Below are 16999 nucleotides of genomic sequence, written 5' to 3'. Positions count from 1 at the left end.
GACTTTCTGAGCACCTGTCATGTTTCCTGAGGTTCTACAATGCCCAAACAGTACAAACACCCCACAAATGACCCCATTTCGGAAAGTACACACCCTAAGGTATTCGCTGATGGGCATAGTGAGTTCATAGAACTTTTTATTTTTTGTCACAAGTTAGCGGAAAATGATGATTTTTTTTTTTTTTTTTTTTTTTCTTACAAAGTCTCATATTCCACTAACTTGTGACAAAAAATAAAAACTTCCATGAACTCACTATGCCCATCACGAAATACCTTGGGGTCTCTTCTTTCCAAAATGGGGTCACTTGTGGGGTAGTTATACTGCCCTGGCATTCTAGGGGCCCAAATGTGTGGTAAGGAGTTTGAAATCAAATTCTGTAAAAACTGACCAGTGAAATCCGAAAGGTGCTCTTTGGAATGTGGGCCCCTTTGCCCACCTAGGCTGCAAAAAAGTGTCACACATCTGGTATCTCCGTATTCAGTAGAAGTTGGGGAATGTGTTTTGGGGTGTCATTTTACATATACCCATGCTGGGTGAGATAAATATCTTGGTCAAATGCCAACTTTGTATAAAAAAATGGGAAAAGTTGTCTTTTGCCAAGATATTTCTCTCACCCAGCATGGGTATATGTAAAAAGACACCCCAAAACACATTCCCCAACTTCTCCTGAATACGGAGATACCAGATGTGTGACACTTTTTTGCAGCCTAGGTGGGCAAAGGGGCCCATATTCCAAAGAGCACCTTTCGGATTTCACTCGTCATTTTTTACAGAATTTGATTTCAAACTCCTTACCACACATTTGGGCCCCTAGAATGCCAGGGCAGTATAACTACCCCACAAGTGACCCCATTTTGGAAAGAAGAGACCCCAAGGTATTCGCTGATGGGCATAGTGAGTTCATGGAAGTTTTTATTTTTTGTCACAAGTTAGTGGAATATGAGACTTTGTATGAAAAAAAAAAAAAAAAAAAAAAATCATCATTTTCCACTAACTTGTGACAAAAAATAAAAAATTCTAGGAACTCGCCATGCCCCTCACGGAATACCTTGGGGTGTCTTCTTTCCAAAATGGGGTCACTTGTGGGGTAGTTATACTGCCCTGGCATTTTCCAGGGGCCCTAATGTGTGGTAAGTAGGTAAATGACCAGTGAAATCCGAAAGGTGCTCTTTGGAATATGGGCCCCTTTGCCCACCTAGGCTGCAAAAAAGTGTCACACATCTGGTATCTCCGTACTCGGGAGAAGTTGGGGAATGTGTTTTGGGGTGTCTTTTTACATATACCCATGCTGGGTGAGAGAAATATCTTGGCAAAAGACAACTTTTCCCATTTTTTTATACAAAGTTGGCATTTGACCAAGATATTTATCTCACCCAGCATGGGTATATGTAAAATGACACCCCAAAACACATTCCCCACCTTCTCCTGAGTACGGAGATACCAGATGTGTGACACTTTTTTGCAGCCTAGGTGGGCAAAGGGGCCCATATTCCAAAGAGCACCTTTCGGATTTCACTCGTCATTTTTTACAGAATTTGATTTCAAACTCCTTACCACACATTTGGGCCCCTAAAATACCAGGGCATTATACCTACCCCACAAGTGACCCCATTTTGGAAATAATAGACCCCAAGGTATTCGCTGATGGGCATAGTGAGTTCATGGAAGTTTTTATTTTTTGTCACAAGTTAGTGGAATATGAGACTTTGTATGAAAAAAAAAAAAAAAAAAAATCATCATTTTCCACTAACTTGTGACAAAAAATAAAAAATTCTAGGAACTCGCCATGCCCCTCACGGAATACCTTGGGGTGTCTTCTTTCCAAAATGGGGTCACTTGTGGGGTAGTTATACTGCCCTGGCATTTTCCAGGGGCCCTAATGTGTGGTAAGTAGGTAAATGACCAGTGAAATCAGAAAGGTGCTCTTTGGAATATGGGCCCCTTTGCCCACCTAGGCTGCAAAAAAGTGTCACACATCTGGTATCTCCGTACTCGGGAGAAGTTGGGGAATGTGTTTTGGGGTGTCTTTTTACATATACCCATGCTGGGTGAGAGAAATATCTTGGCAAAAGACAACTTTTCCCATTTTTTTATACAAAGTTGGCATTTGACCAAGATATTTATCTCACCCAGCATGGGTATATGTAAAATGACACCCCAAAACACATTCCCCAACTTCTCCTGAGTACGGCGATACCAGATGTGTGACACTTTTTTGCAGCCTAGATGCGCAAAGGGGCCCAAATTCCTTTTAGGAGGGCATTTTTAGACATTTGGATACCAGACTTCTTCTCACGCTTTGGGGCCCCTAGAATGCCAGGGCAGTATAAATACCCCACATGTGACCCCATTTTGGAAAGAAGACACCCCAAGGTATTCAATGAGGGGCATGGCGAGTTCATAGAAATTTTTTTTTTTTGGCACAAGTTAGCGGAAATTGATATTTTTTATTTTTTTCTCACAAAGTCTCCCGTTCCGCTAACTTGGGACAAAAATTTCAATCTTTCATGGACTCAATATGCCCCTCACTGAATACCTGGGGGTGTCTTCTTTCCGAAATGGGGTCACATGTGGGGTATTTATACTGCCCTGGCATTCTAGGGGCCCTAAAGCGTGAGAAGAAGTCTGGAATATAAATGTCTAAAAAATTTTACGCATTTGGATTCCGTGAGGGGTATGGTGAGTTCATGTGAGATTTAATTTTTTGTCACAAGTTAGTGGAATATGAGACTTTGTAAGAAAAAAAAATAATAATTCCGCTAACTTGGGCCAAAAAAATGTCTGAATGGAGCCTTACAGGGGGGTGATCAATGACAGGGGGGTTGATCAATGACAGGGGGGTGATCAATGACAGGGGGGTGATCAATGACAGGGGGGGTGATCAATGACAGGGGGGGTGATCAATGACAGGGGGGGTGATCAATGACAGGGGGGGTGATGAATGACAGGGGTGGTGATCAATGACAGGGGGGTGATCAGGGAGTCTATATGGGGTGATAACCACAGTCATTGATCACGCCCGTGTAAGGCTTCATTCAGACGTCCGGATGCGTTTTGCGGATCCGATCCATCTATCAGTGGATCCGTAAAAATCATGCGGACGTCTGAATGGAGCTTTACAGGGGGGTGATCAATGACAGGGGGGTAATCAATGACAGGGGGGTGATCAGGGAGTCTATATGGGGTGATCACCACAGTCATTGATCATGCCCCTGTAAGGCTTCATTCAGACGTCCGGATGCGTTTTGCGGATCCGATCCATCTATCAGTGGATCCGTAAAAATCATGCGGACGTCTGAATGGAGCTTTACAGGGGGGTGATCAATGACAGGGGGGTAATCAATGACAGGGGGGTGATCAGGGAGTCTATATGGGGTGATCACCACAGTCATTGATCATGCCCCTGTAAGGCTTCATTCAGACGTCCGGATGCGTTTTGCGGATCCGATCCATCTATCAGTGGATCCGTAAAAATCATGCGGACGTCTGAATGGAGCTTTACAGGGGGGTAATCAATGACAGGGGGGTGATCAATGACAGGGGGGTGATCAGGGAGTCTATATGGGGTGATAACCACAGTCATTGATCATGCCCCTGTAAGGCTTCATTCAGACGTCCGGATGCGTTTTGCGGATCCGATCCATCTATCAGTGGATCCGTAAAAATCATGCGGACATCTGAATGGAGCTTTACAGGGGGGTGATCAGGGAGTCTATATGGGGTGATCACCACAGTCATTGATCATGCCCCTGTAAGGCTTCATTCAGACGTCCGGATGCGTTTTGCGGATCCGATCCATCTATCAGTGGATCCGTAAAAATCATGCGGACGTCTGAATGGAGCTTTACAGGGGGGTAATCAATGACAGGGGGGTGATCAATGACAGGGGGGTGATCAGGGAGTCTATATGGGGTGATAACCACAGTCATTGATCATGCCCCTGTAAGGCTTCATTCAGACGTCCGGATGCGTTTTGCGGATCCGATCCATCTATCAGTGGATCCGTAAAAATCATGCGGACATCTGAATGGAGCTTTACAGGGGGTTGATCAATGACAGGGGGGTAATCAATGACAGGGGGGTGATCAGGGAGTCTATATGGGGTGATCAGGGGTGATCAGGGGCTAATAAGGGGTTAATAAGTGACGGGGGGGGGGGGGTAGTGTAGTGTAGTGGTGCTTGGTGGGACTTTACTGAGCTACCTGTGTCCTCTGGTGGTCGATCCAAACAAATGGGACCACCAGAGGACCAGGTAGCAGGTATATTAGACGCTGTTATCAAAACAGCGTCTAATATACCTGTTAGGGGTTAAAAAAAACACATCTCCAGCCTGCCAGCGAACGATCGCCGCTGGCAGGCTGGAGATCAACTCTCTTACCTTCCGTTCCTGTGAGCGCGCGCGCCTGTGTGCGCGCGTTCACAGGAAATCTCGCGTCTCGCGAGAGGACGCGTATATGCGTCCAGGAGGAATGAATCAACCACCTCCAGGACGCGTCTGTGCGTACAGCGGTCCGGAGGTGGTTAAGGACCAGGCCATTTTTTGCAAATCTGACCAGTGTCACTTTATGTGGTGATAACTTTAAAACGCTTTTACTTAGCCAGGCCATTCTGAGATAGTTTTTTCGTCACATATTGTACTTCATGACACTGGTAAAATGGAGTCAAAAAAATTCATTTTTATTTATAAAAAAAATACCAAATTTACCAAACATTTAGAAAAATTTGAAAATTTCTAACTTTCAATTTTTCTACTTCTACAATACATAGTAATAACTCCAAAAAAAGTTATTAATTTACATACCCCATTTGGGGATTGCTATTTTATTTTTTGGTGACGTTACAAGGCTTAGAAGTTTAGAAGCAAATCTTGTAAATTTTCAGAAATTTTCAAAAACCCTTTTTTTAGGGACCAGTTCAGGTTTGAAGTCACTTTGTGAGGCTTACATAATAGAAACCACCCAAAAATGACCCTATGTTAGAAACTACAGCCCTCAAGGTATTCAAAACTGATCTCACAAACTATGTTAACCCTTTAGGTGCTCCACAAGAGTTATTGGCAAATGGGGCTGAAATTTCCGAATTTCATTTTTTGGCCAATTTTTCCATTTTAACCCATTTTTTCCACTAACAAATCAAGGGTTAACAGTCAAACAAAACTGTATCTTTATTGCTCTGACTCTGCCGTTTACAGAAACACCCCATATGTGGTCGTACACTACTGTACGGCCACACGGCGGGGTGTAGAGGGAAAGGAGCGCCGTGTGGCTTTTGGGGGGCTGATTTTTATGGGCCGGTTTATTTACACCGTGTCCTATTTCAAGACCCCTGATGCACCCCTACAGTAGAAACTCCCTAAAAGTGACCCCATCTAAGAAACTAAACCCCTCAAGGTATTCAAAACTGATCTCACAAACTATGTTAACCCTTTAGGTGCTCCACAAGAGTTATTGGCAAATGGGGATGAAATTTGAGAATTACATTTTTTTGCCAATTTTTCAATTTTAACCCATTTTTTCCACTAACAAATCAAAGGTTAACAGTCAAACAAGACTGTATCTTTATTTCCCTGACTCTGCTGTTTACAGAAACACCCCATATGTGGTTGTACACTACTGTACGGCCACACGGCGGGGTGTAGAGGGAAAGGAGCGCCGTGTGGGTTTTGGGGGGCTGATTTTTATGGACCGGTTTATTTACACCGTGTCCTATTTCAAGACCCCCTGATGCACCCCTACAGTAGAAACTCCCTAAAAGTGACCCCATCTAAGAAACTACACCCCTCATGGTATTCAAAACTGATCTCACAAACTATATTAACCCTTTAGGTGCTCCACAAGAGTTATTGGCAAATGGGGATGAAATTTGAGAATTTCATTTTTTTGCCAATTTTTCCATTTTAACCCATTTTTTCCACTAACAAATCAAGGGTTAACAGTCAAACAAGACTGTATCTTTATTGCCCTGACTCTGCCGTTTACAGAAACACCCCATATGTGGTCGTACACTACTGTACGGCCACACGGCGGTGTGTAGATGGAAAAGAGCGCCGTGTGGGTTTTGGGGGGCTGATTTTTATGGACCGGTTTATTTACACCGTGTCCTATTTCAAGACCCTCTGATGCACCCCTACAGTAGAAACTCCCTAAAAGTGACCCCATTATGGAAAACGGAATAAGGTGGCAGTTTTTTTGGGACTATTTTTAGGGTACATATGTTTTTTGGTTGCTCTATATTATATTTTTGTGAGGTAAGGTTACCAAAAATTGAAATTCTGAAATTTCATCTCCATTTGCCATAAACTGTTGAGGAACACCTAAAGGGTTAATAAAGTTAGTAAAATCAGTTTTGAATACCTTAATGGGTGTAGTTTCTTAGATGGGGTCACTTTAGGGAGTTTCTATTCTAGCGGGGCATCAGGGGGGCTTCTAAAAGGACATGGTGTCAATAAAAAAGGCCATCAAAATCGGCCTTCCAGAAACCATGTCGGTCCTTTCCTTTTGCGCCTCCCTTTTACTGATACAGCAGTTTACAACCACAAATGTGGCGTTTCTGTAAACTGCAGTATCAGGGTAATAAATATTAAGTTTTGTTTGGCTGTTAACCCTTGGCTTTTACCGGAAACGACGGATTGAAATGGAAAAGTGCCAAAAATAGCTGTTTTGGCACCATTGTAAAAAATTTTTTTGGACAGTGTTAATCTGGGGGGTTGGGTCATGGGGTATTTTTACAGAGGAGATTATTACGGATGCGGCGATACCTAATAAGTCTATTTTTTTACAATTATTTAGGTTTTAAACTATATTATCTTTTTGGATACAAAAAAAGAAATTTTTGGTATCTCTATAGTCTAAGGCCTCCTGCACACGACCGTATGGCTTTTTCAGTGTTTTGCGGTCCGTTTTTCATGGATCCGTTGTTCAATTTTTTGTTTCCGTTTCTGTTCCGTTTATCTGTTCCGTTTTTCTGTATGGCATAAAGAGTATACAGTAATTACAGTTGCAAGAAAAAGTATGTGAACCCTTTGGAATGATATGGATTTCTGCACAAATTGGTCATAAAATGTGATCTGATCTTCATCTAAGTCACAACAATAGACAATCACAGTCTGCTTAAACTAATAACACACAAAGAATTAAATGTTACCATGTTTTTATTGAACACACCATGTAAACATTCACAGTGCAGGTGGAAAAAGTATGTGAACCCTTAGACTAATGACATCTCCAAGAGCTAATTGGAGTGAGGTGTCAGCCAACTGGAGTCCAATCAATGAGATGAGATTGGAGGTGTTGGTTGCAGCTGCCCTGCCCTATAAAAAACACACACCAGTTCGGGTTTGCTTTTCACAAGAAGCATTGCCTGATGTGAATGATGCCTCGCACAAAAGAGCTCTCAGAAGACCTACGATTAAGAATTGTTGACTTGCATAAAGCTGGAAAGGGTTATAAAAGTATCTCCAAAAGCCTTGCTGTTCATCAGTCCACGGTAAGACAAATTGTCTATAAATGGAGAAAGTTCAGCACTGCTGCTACTCTCCCTAGGAGTGGCCGTCCTGTAAAGATGACTGCAAGAGCACAGCGCAGACTGCTCAATGAGGTGAAGAAGAATCCTAGAGTGTCAGCTAAAGACTTACAAAAGTCTCTGGCATATGCTAACATCCCTGTTAGCGAATCTACGATACGTAAAACACTAAACAAGAATGGATTTCATGGGAGGATACCACAGAGGAAGCCACTGCTGTCCAAAAAAAAACATTGCTGCATGTTTACAGTTTGCACAAGAGCAACTGGATGTTCCACAGCAGTACTGGCAAAATATTCTGTGGACAGATGAAACCAAAGTTGAGTTGTTTGGAAGAAACACAAAACACTATGTGTGGAGAAAAAGAGGCACAGCACATAAACATCAAAACCTCATCCCAACTGTGAATTATGGTGGTGGGGGCATCACAGTTTGAGTCTGCTTTTCTGCGTCAGGGCCTGGACGGATTGCTATCATCAAAGGAAAAATGAATTCCTAAGTTTATCAAGACATTTTGCAGGAGAACTTAAGGCCACCTGTCCACCAGCTGAAGCTCAACAGAAGATGGTTGTTGCAATTGGGACAACGACCCAAAGCATAGAAGTAAATCAACAACAGAATGGCTTAAATAGAAGAAAATACACCTTCTGGAATGGCCCAGTGAGTCCTGACCTCAACCAGATTGAGATGCTGTGGCATGACCTCAAGAAAGCGATTCACACCAGACATCCCAAGAATATTGCTGAACTGAAACAGTTCTGTAAAAAGGAATGGTCAAGAATTACTCCTGACCGTTGTGCACGTCTGATCTGCAACTACAGGAAACGTTTGGTTGAAATTATTGCTGCCAAAGGAGGTTCAACCAGTCATTAAATCCAAGGGTTCACATACTTTTTCCACCTGCACTGTGAATATTCACATGGTGTGTTCAATAAAAACATGGTAGCATTTAATTATTTGTGTGTTATTAGTTTATGCAGACTGTGATTGTCTATTGTTGTGACTTAGATGAAGATCAGATCACATTTTAGTACCAATTTGTGCAGAAATCCATATCATTCTAAGGGGTTCACATACTTTTTCTTGCAACTGTACATAGATAAAATTGGGCTGGGCATAACATTTTCAATAGATGGTTCAGCAAAAAACGGAACGGAAACGGAAGACATACGGATGCATTTCCGTATGTGTTCCGTTTTTTTGCGGACCCATTGACTTGAATGGAGCCACGGAACGTGATTTGCGTGCAATAATAGGACATGTTCTATCTTTAAACGGAACGGAAAAACGGAAATACGGAAACTGAATGCATACGGAGTACATTCCGTTTTTTTTGCGGAACCATTGAAATGAATGGTTCCGTATACGGACCGTATACGGACCGTATACGGAACGCAAAAAACGGTCGTGTGCAGGAGGCCTAAGAGTCATTTTTTAAAGTTTTTTAGCTGATTGTATTAGGTAGGGGCTCATTTTTTGCGGGATGAATGGACAGTTTTATTGGCACTATTATGGGGACTATATGAATTTTTGATCGCTTGCTATTACACTTTTTATGTAAGGTGACAAAAAAAATATTTTTTTGCACCGTTTTTTTTTTTTTTTTTTGACCGTGTTAATCTGGGGGGTTGGGTCATGGGGTATTTTTACAGAGGAGATTATTACAGACGCGGCGGTACCTAATAAGTCTATTTTTTTTACAATTATTTAGGTTTTAGACTACATTATCTTTTTGGATACAAAAAAAGAAATTTTTTGTATCTCTATAGTCTAAGAGTCATTTTTTTTTTTTTTTTTTTAGCAGATTGTATTAGGTAGGGGCTCATTTTTTGCGGGATGAGGGGACGGGTTTATTGGCACTATTTTGGCTATATGACTTTTTGATTGCTTGCTATTAGGCCCCTTTCACACGGGCGAGTATTCCGCGCGGATGCGATGCGTGAGTTGAACGCATTGCACCCGCACTGAATACCGACCCATTCATTTCTATGGGGCTGTTCAGATGAGCGGTGATTTTCACGCATCACTTATGCGTTGCGTGAAAATCGCAGCATGCTCTATATTCTGCGTTTTTCACGCAACGCAGGCCCCATAGAAGTGAATGGGGTTGCGTGAAAACCGCAAGCATCCGCAAGCAAGTGCGGATGCAGTGCGATTTTCACGCACGGTTGCTAGGAGACGATCGGGATGGAGACCCGATCATTATTATTTTCCCTTATAACATGGTTATAAGTAAAATAGCGCTGGAGGGGTTAAAAAAAATAAAAAAATAATTTAACTCACCTTAATCAACTTGCTCGCGTAGCCCGGCATCTCCTTATGTCTCCTTTGTTGAAGGACCTATGGTGAGCATTAAATACAGTTACAGGACCTTTGATGACGTCACTCCGGTCATCACATGGTACGTCACATGATCTTTTACCATAATGATTCACCATGGTAAAAGATCATGTGACGTACCATGTGATGACCGGAGTGACGTCATCAAAGGTCCTTTACCCAGGTCCTAAAGAAAGAATACAGAAGCAGATGCCGGCTGCGCTATCAAGTGGACTAAGGTGAGTTAAACATTTTTTAAATTTTTTTTAACCCCTCCAGCGCTACTTTACTTTGCATTCTGTATTCAGAATGCTATTATTTTCCCTTATAACCATGTTATAAGGGAAAATAATACTATTTACAGAACACCGATCCCAAGCCTGAACTTCTGTAAAGAAGTTCGGGTTTGGGTACCAAACATGCGCGATTTTTCTCACGCCCGTGCAAAACGCATTACAATGTTTTGCACCTGCACATTTTCAACGCCCGTGTGAAAGAGGCCTTACACTTTTTTTTTTATGTAAGGTGACAAAAAAAACATATTTTTTTGTTTTGTTTTACCGTGTTGATCTGGGGGGTTAGGGGTATATTTACAGAGGAGATTATTACCGACGCTGCGCTACCTAGTAAGTCTACTTTTTATTTTTTTTAGTACGACAAAAAAAATGTTTGGGGTGTCTCAAGTTTGAGAACCATAGTTTTTTTGAATAGTCAGTGGCTAAGTTGGTGAAGGGGATTATAAATTTAGAACTCCATGGAAGTGTGGTACTCCCTGAAGCAACCAATAACGCAGAGGCCCGGATGATCGGGGCACGTGTCACATTAAGTAGTGGTGTCCTTCCGTATCCCCCTCCTGCGACACACTCTGCATTTTTTTGGGGTTCGTCCCTTCTTTCCAGTATGGGGGACCACACCTGGAAAGTGTTGGCCAGGGACGATCCGGGCGCCTCCAATTCCCGAGGTACTCCCACCTGCTCTTTCCCGGTCAGAAAAGATCAGGGTCTTGAGGACTGCCTCATAGAACTGGAGGAATGTCCCTGTGTTGCCAGCGCTCTGGAACAGTACAAAAGAGTTGTACATGGCAACCTGCACCAAGTAGACCGCAACTTTTTTGTACCATGCCTTGGTTTTGCGCATGGCGTTATATGGCTTGAGGACTTGATCAGAGAGATCAACTCCTCCCATATACCGATTGTAGTCGACGATACAATCGGGCTTGAGGACCGTTCCCGCGGTACCTCGCACAGGGACAGGGGTGATGCCGTTACCGTGAATTGTGGACAGTACAAGGACATCCCTCTTGTCCTTATATCTGACCAGCAGCAGGTTTCCACTGGTAAGGGCACGGGTCTCACCCCTGGGTACCTGGAGGGGGTAGGCATGGAGGCCATGCTGATTTTTCCGCACCGTCCCACAAGCGAACATGGACCTGGTGGCGAGGGACTGGAACAAGGGGATACTAGTATAAAAGTTATCCACGTATAGGTGGTAACCCTTATCTAGCAGTGGGTGCATAAGGTCCCACACAAGTTTCCCGCTAACACCCAGAGTGGGGGGACATTCTGGGTGTTGAATACGGGAATCTCGCCCCTCGTACACACGAAACTTGTAAGTGTACCCTGAGGTACTCTCACAAATTTTGTACAGCTTCACGCCATACCTTGCCCGCTTTGAGGGAACATACTGGCGGAAAATGAGTCTCCCCTTGAACGCAATGAGAGACTCATCAACCGCGACCTCCCTTCCAGGTACATAGGCCTCCATGAATTTGGCCCCAAAGTGATCGATGACCTGCCGTATCTTATACAGACGGTCATAGGCAGGATCACCTTGGGGGGGACATGCTGCATTATCTGCATAATGCAGGCATTTCCAGATGGCCTCAAATCGGGAACGTGTCATGGCCATACTGTAGAGTGTGGGTCTGGTAGAGGACGTCCCCACTCCAGTACAGCCTGACACTGGGCTTTTTGACTAGGCCCATATGCAGCACGAGGCCCCAAAACGTCCTCATCTCGGCTGCACTGACTGGGGTCCAGCCACCGGGCCTAGCCAAAAACGAGCCCGGGTGTTGAGCGACGAACTGTTGGGCGTACAGGTTCGTCTGCTCCACCATCAGATTTACCAGTTCCTCACTGAAAAAAAGACTGAAAAAGTTGTATTCAGTGAAGCCCACTGTGTAAATCTGGATTCCTGATTCACCAACAAAATCAGGAATTGCGGGCTCAAAGTTCTCTGGGGTACACCAGACAAGTCCACCTGCAGGGTCCCTAGCATGGGGGTCCCCTCGATCCACCTGGCAGCGTCTCCGCCACCTTGGGGGCTCATCATCGCTTGATGATGAGGAGGATGCGGATGACAACAGGAACGTGGGGTCATCCTCATCCTCACTGGGGCTCTCGGACTCGGAGGCAAGGAGGGCGTATGCCTCCTCGGCCGAGAACGTCCGGCGGGCCATAGGGGAGTGTGTGTCTGCGTGTGTATGTGCGTGTGTGTAAATCTTTATTAGGTGTGCGTGTGTGTGGGGCACGGGTGTTCACGCACTTACCCTATAGCTATAAAAAAAAAAAAAAAGATCCCTAACTAAAAAAAGTTTTAAAAAAAGTGTCAAAAATAAAAAATAAATAAAAATGCTCTGTGGGGCGGGGTGGGCGATGCGCTAACAGTGGCCAGACGCAAAGAGTGCCGGCCACAGATAGCGCATGCAAAGAAAAAAAAAAACTTGCACCCCCAAAAAGTGTGTGTGTGGGGGGGGGGTCTAGGGTCACACAGCTAACTGCTGTGGACCCCAGACACCCGATCAGGGGGCTTACAGACCCAAAAAGTTTTTATATTTTTTTACCTAATCTAACCCTAAACTTGCCCTAACTACCCCTGCCTACACCTCCCACTACCTGCCTGCCCCTGCCTGTCCCTGCCTCCTAAGGTGCCTGATGGCACCAAAAACTCACAAGATGGTGGGCAGCGTGATCTCCTGCTGCTCTCCCCGCTCCACGGACCGGACAGAGGGAGGAGAGCAGCGGCGGAGATTCCAACTTGCCGCGCTCCACCCACATGCCGCATGGGGACCAATCGCAGGCGATCCTGAGAGGTGACGTGATCGCCACCTCACAGGATCGCAGGACGGTGATTGGTGGTGTATAATCACACCACCGATCACTGTCCTTTCCGGGTTATCGGGTCATCAAAGACCCGAATAACCCGGAAACGCAGAAAACCGCAGGTCTGAATTCACCTGCGGTTTTCTGCGATCGCCGACATCGATCGCCGATCGCTGCGGTGATCAGAAATTCTCAGGACGTACCGGTACGCCCTGTGTCCTTAAGTAACCTGTGTCCTGAAGAGGTTAAGGGGTCACATATTTAAGTGGGCGTTATACATATTATCTTTATATCATTATACAGCACTGAACAATCAGCGCGGGTCTAGTTGTTTATCTTTTTCTTTCTTGAATTAAATTGAGGGGTGAAGCCATTAATAGTGATAATCGAGCACCAAAGTATTCGGGTGTTTGGGCCGAACACATTGCTATATTCGTGTGCTCGGCTGAGCACTCGAGTATAATGGAAGTCAAGGGGAGACAACCAGGCACCCCCTGCTCTAAAGAGGGGAGGGTGCCTGGTCCATTGGAAAAGGTCAGAAAGTGACAGAAATGCCACCTAAAAGGATCGGGAACACCATGGGGACGATGTCTGGATGTATCTTGGACTCTCAGGAAAAATTGTTAGGAAACATTCTTTCCTGTATATTCAATTGTATATAAAGTGCAAGTGCTGCAATACAATTACAAGGAAGAGGTACTCCGATGCAACCTGTATATCACATAAAGGAGGGCCTCATTCACATTGTGGTGATATCGCCGTTTGCTCCTTTGTCTCATTCTCACAACCGAAAACGACCGCCAGAAGTATAATCGGGAAATCCTTGGTGTAGTTTGCATCGATGTGTGCGCAATTCCTCCAAAATAATGTCACAGAGACGTTCTCAAGTAGGATCCAATAATGTGCCTGCTTCCAACAGCTAGGCGAGGTTTATTTATACCAGAAGTTGGAAGGCGGTTTTACAATCATGACCAATGGGGAGACAGGTGATTGGCTGGAAGGCCGTCTTACAATCATGACCAATGGGGAGACAGGTTATGGTATGAAGTGATTGGCTGGCGAAGATGTGAATGATCACGCAAACATATTCGCACCCTTTTGTTCGTCGGTCCCCATCCCTCCCGCCTCAGCCGGCGCCGTGACACTAGTATCCTGCAGTAATACCAGGCCAGGCACAAATCAGCTACAGGTCGGGACGACCAGACCATCGTGATAAAGTTTCTGCGCATTAGTCAGACCACACATGGAGTACTGTGTACAGTTCTGGGCTCCAGTGAACAAGGCAGACATAGCAGAGCTGGAGAGGGTCCAGAGGAGGGCAACTAAAGTAATAACTGGAATGGGGCAACTACAGTACCCTGAAAGATTATCAAAATTAGGGCTATTCACGTTAGAAAAAAGACAACTGAGGGGAGATCTAATTACTATGTATAAATATATCAGGGGTCAGTATAGAGATCTATCCCATCATCTATTTATCCCCAGGACTGTGACTGTCATGAGGGGACATCCTCTGCATTTGGAGGAAAGAAGGTTTGTACACAAACATAGAAAAGGATTCTTTACGGTAAGAGCAGTGAGACTATGGAACTCTCTGCCTGAGGAGGTGGTGATGGTGAGTACAATAAAGGAATTCAAGAGGGGCCTGGTTGTATTTCTGGAGTGTAATAATATTACAGAATATAGCTACAGTGATACCTCGGTTCACGAACGCTTCTGTTCACGAACAACTCGGTTCACGAACAGAAAAGTTCATAAAAATATGCTCCGGTTCACGAACTCCGCCTCGGTTCACGAACAGGAGCCGCAGCCTTTTTAATGCTATTTCCAGGCTGTCACATGGTCGTGACTTCCTGTAGGAAGACCGTGGAGAGAAGAAGAGACACAGAAAGAAGTACTGTGAGTACTCTGCAAACATTTTAAGTGATTTTTTGATTTTTGGTGTGCTTTTTAGCACATACAGTACTGTACAGTTCACTGGACACCCAATATGGCTCCCAAGAAGCATAGTGGAAAGAAGAAAGTGCGGAGCAGCAATGAAGGTGACAAGAACAGCAATGCAGGTGACAATGTGCAAAGTGGAAATGCAAGTGACAATGTGCAAAATGGAAATGCAAGTGACAATGTGCAAAGTGGAAATGCAAGTGACAATGTGCAAAGTGGAAATGCAGGTGACAAGAATGTGCAGCGCAAGCATGGTGGCAAAAAGAAAGTGCAGAGCAGTAGTAAAGGTGACAGCAAGGTTGTGAAAAAAATAACCATTGAGCTATACTATACTGTACTAATGTGTATTGTAATTTGTTTCATATTTTTGTGCTTCAAAAACCCCCAAAAAAAGGTCAGCACGGATTAACCGGATTTACATTGAACCCTATGGGAAAATGTGCCTCGGTTCACAACCAATTCGGTTCGCGACCAGAGTCAGTTCACGAATTAAGTTCGTGAACCGAGGTATCACTGTACTAGAAAGGGGTCGTTGATCCAGGGAGATATTCTGATTGCCTGATTGGAGTCGGGAAGGAATTTTTTATTCCCCTAGTGAGAAAAATTGGCTTCTACCTCACAGTTTTTTTTTGCCTTCCTCTGGATCAACTTGCAGGATGACAGGCCGAACTGGATGGACAAATGTCTTTTTTCGGCCTTATGTACTATGTTACTATGTAATGCGAACGCGAACGAATCTGCGCATTTCCATAGGATACATGACGACCATACGGCGAACCATAATTTTGCACAACAGTTCCCCCCTTTTTCGCCATATGTCGTCATTTCAGCTGCTCCCTAACACTACAATCACTCAAACCAGACCTCTAAAGGGAATAAACATGTAAAGGGGAATATGCTACACTACAGATGAACTAACAAGAAGAACCTGGCCTGGCATTCTTGGGCCTCTTCGGTTGCTTGACCGCGACGTCCAGCAAGGGTAGTGACAGTGAAAAGTCTTTAAAGTGTCTCTAATAAAGAAATGCCTTCAAAAGGAAGGGTGATTCTCCATGACGGATCCTTAAAATGCGGTGGTTCTTCTTGGGTCGGTCCTCCTGGAGTAAGAATCCAGTTGCTCCGGGCAATGGTTATCTGCGATCATAACGTGGTCCGCTGAACGGCTCATCGCGACTCGATTCATCAAGCAGCAGGTCATTCTCACCGCCACATAGAAAAGAAATAGAAAGCACAGCAGTAACAGGACATACACTCCTATTTCCTTAAGGCTTGCCCCTGTAAGGCCTTAACTCTAGATACTGTCACCAGTATCTTTCACCCAGGTGCAGCAATCCTCCCCGATGAATTTACAGAAACCCTCCTTTTCAGCTAAAAGATAGTCGAGAGCCATCTTCTCCTGGAGGAGAAGAGTTTTTAACTGTCGCTGTTCAGAGGAGACTTCTCTCATGGCTTTGACTGTCTCTTTGAACATCTCATCTACCATGGTAGAAAATTTGTTCAGCCGCTTCATAAGTTCTATACCCCATCTGGTCCATGCCGGAAAGCATGCCCAAGCACGGTCCCCTGCAGAGAACAGCTCCCTCCTAGTGCTTCTTCCCATACTCACCCTCCTCTGCACCATCAGATCCTCATGACCATCAGCAATGTAGGAGGCGGGGACTAACCTGACTAAGGAGCATGACCCTCTAGCATTCATGGGAATGACTCTGTAAGCAGCCTGCCCACACAAGAAGTAATAGGGCCCAGTTAGAGAGACACAAAGGTCATTAGGGTTCCGGTTACGGGGGTGGAGCAACAGCTGGATGGATAAAGGGATTGCTGCACCGTCCTGAATGTCACACCCTCCCCCCCAACAGATATAGTTGTGTCTGGTGGTTAGGTTGTTGTTACGGTCAGGAATTCTATGGTCGATCTGGACAGTGATCCCAGATGGGCATTCGGTCCAACCCATGGACAGCTCCAAATCCAGAGCTGATATTAAAACAAATCTGGGGTCGCCCTAATTGACCAGATACCCACATGGGTCTACTAAGCCTACTATAAGTCTCAGGGCTGATATCAAGACCATAAGTGACGTTACCATCTAAGAATGTATGGTTGAACTCTATGGATCG

The 16999-nt window shown here is 44.5% G+C and overlaps 1 long non-coding RNA gene across 1 annotated transcript in view; it reads right to left on the bottom strand.

Annotated features, from left to right (window-relative positions):
- Positions 1-14774: 14774 nt before the first annotated feature.
- Positions 14775-16999, bottom strand: part of LOC120991499 — a 29854-nt gene continuing 27629 nt past the window's right edge. Inside the window, exon 3 of the long non-coding RNA XR_005776692.1 lies at positions 14775-14918. This is a non-coding gene — a long non-coding RNA (uncharacterized LOC120991499). The remainder of the gene's footprint in view (positions 14919-16999) is intronic.

The sequence above is a fragment of the Bufo bufo genome, chromosome 2 (assembly GCF_905171765.1).
Source record: "Bufo bufo chromosome 2, aBufBuf1.1, whole genome shotgun sequence".
Classification (NCBI taxonomy): Eukaryota; Metazoa; Chordata; class Amphibia; order Anura; family Bufonidae; genus Bufo; species Bufo bufo.
The sequence above is the reverse complement of the archived record's forward strand: the minus strand, read 5'-3'. Positions and strand labels throughout refer to the sequence as shown.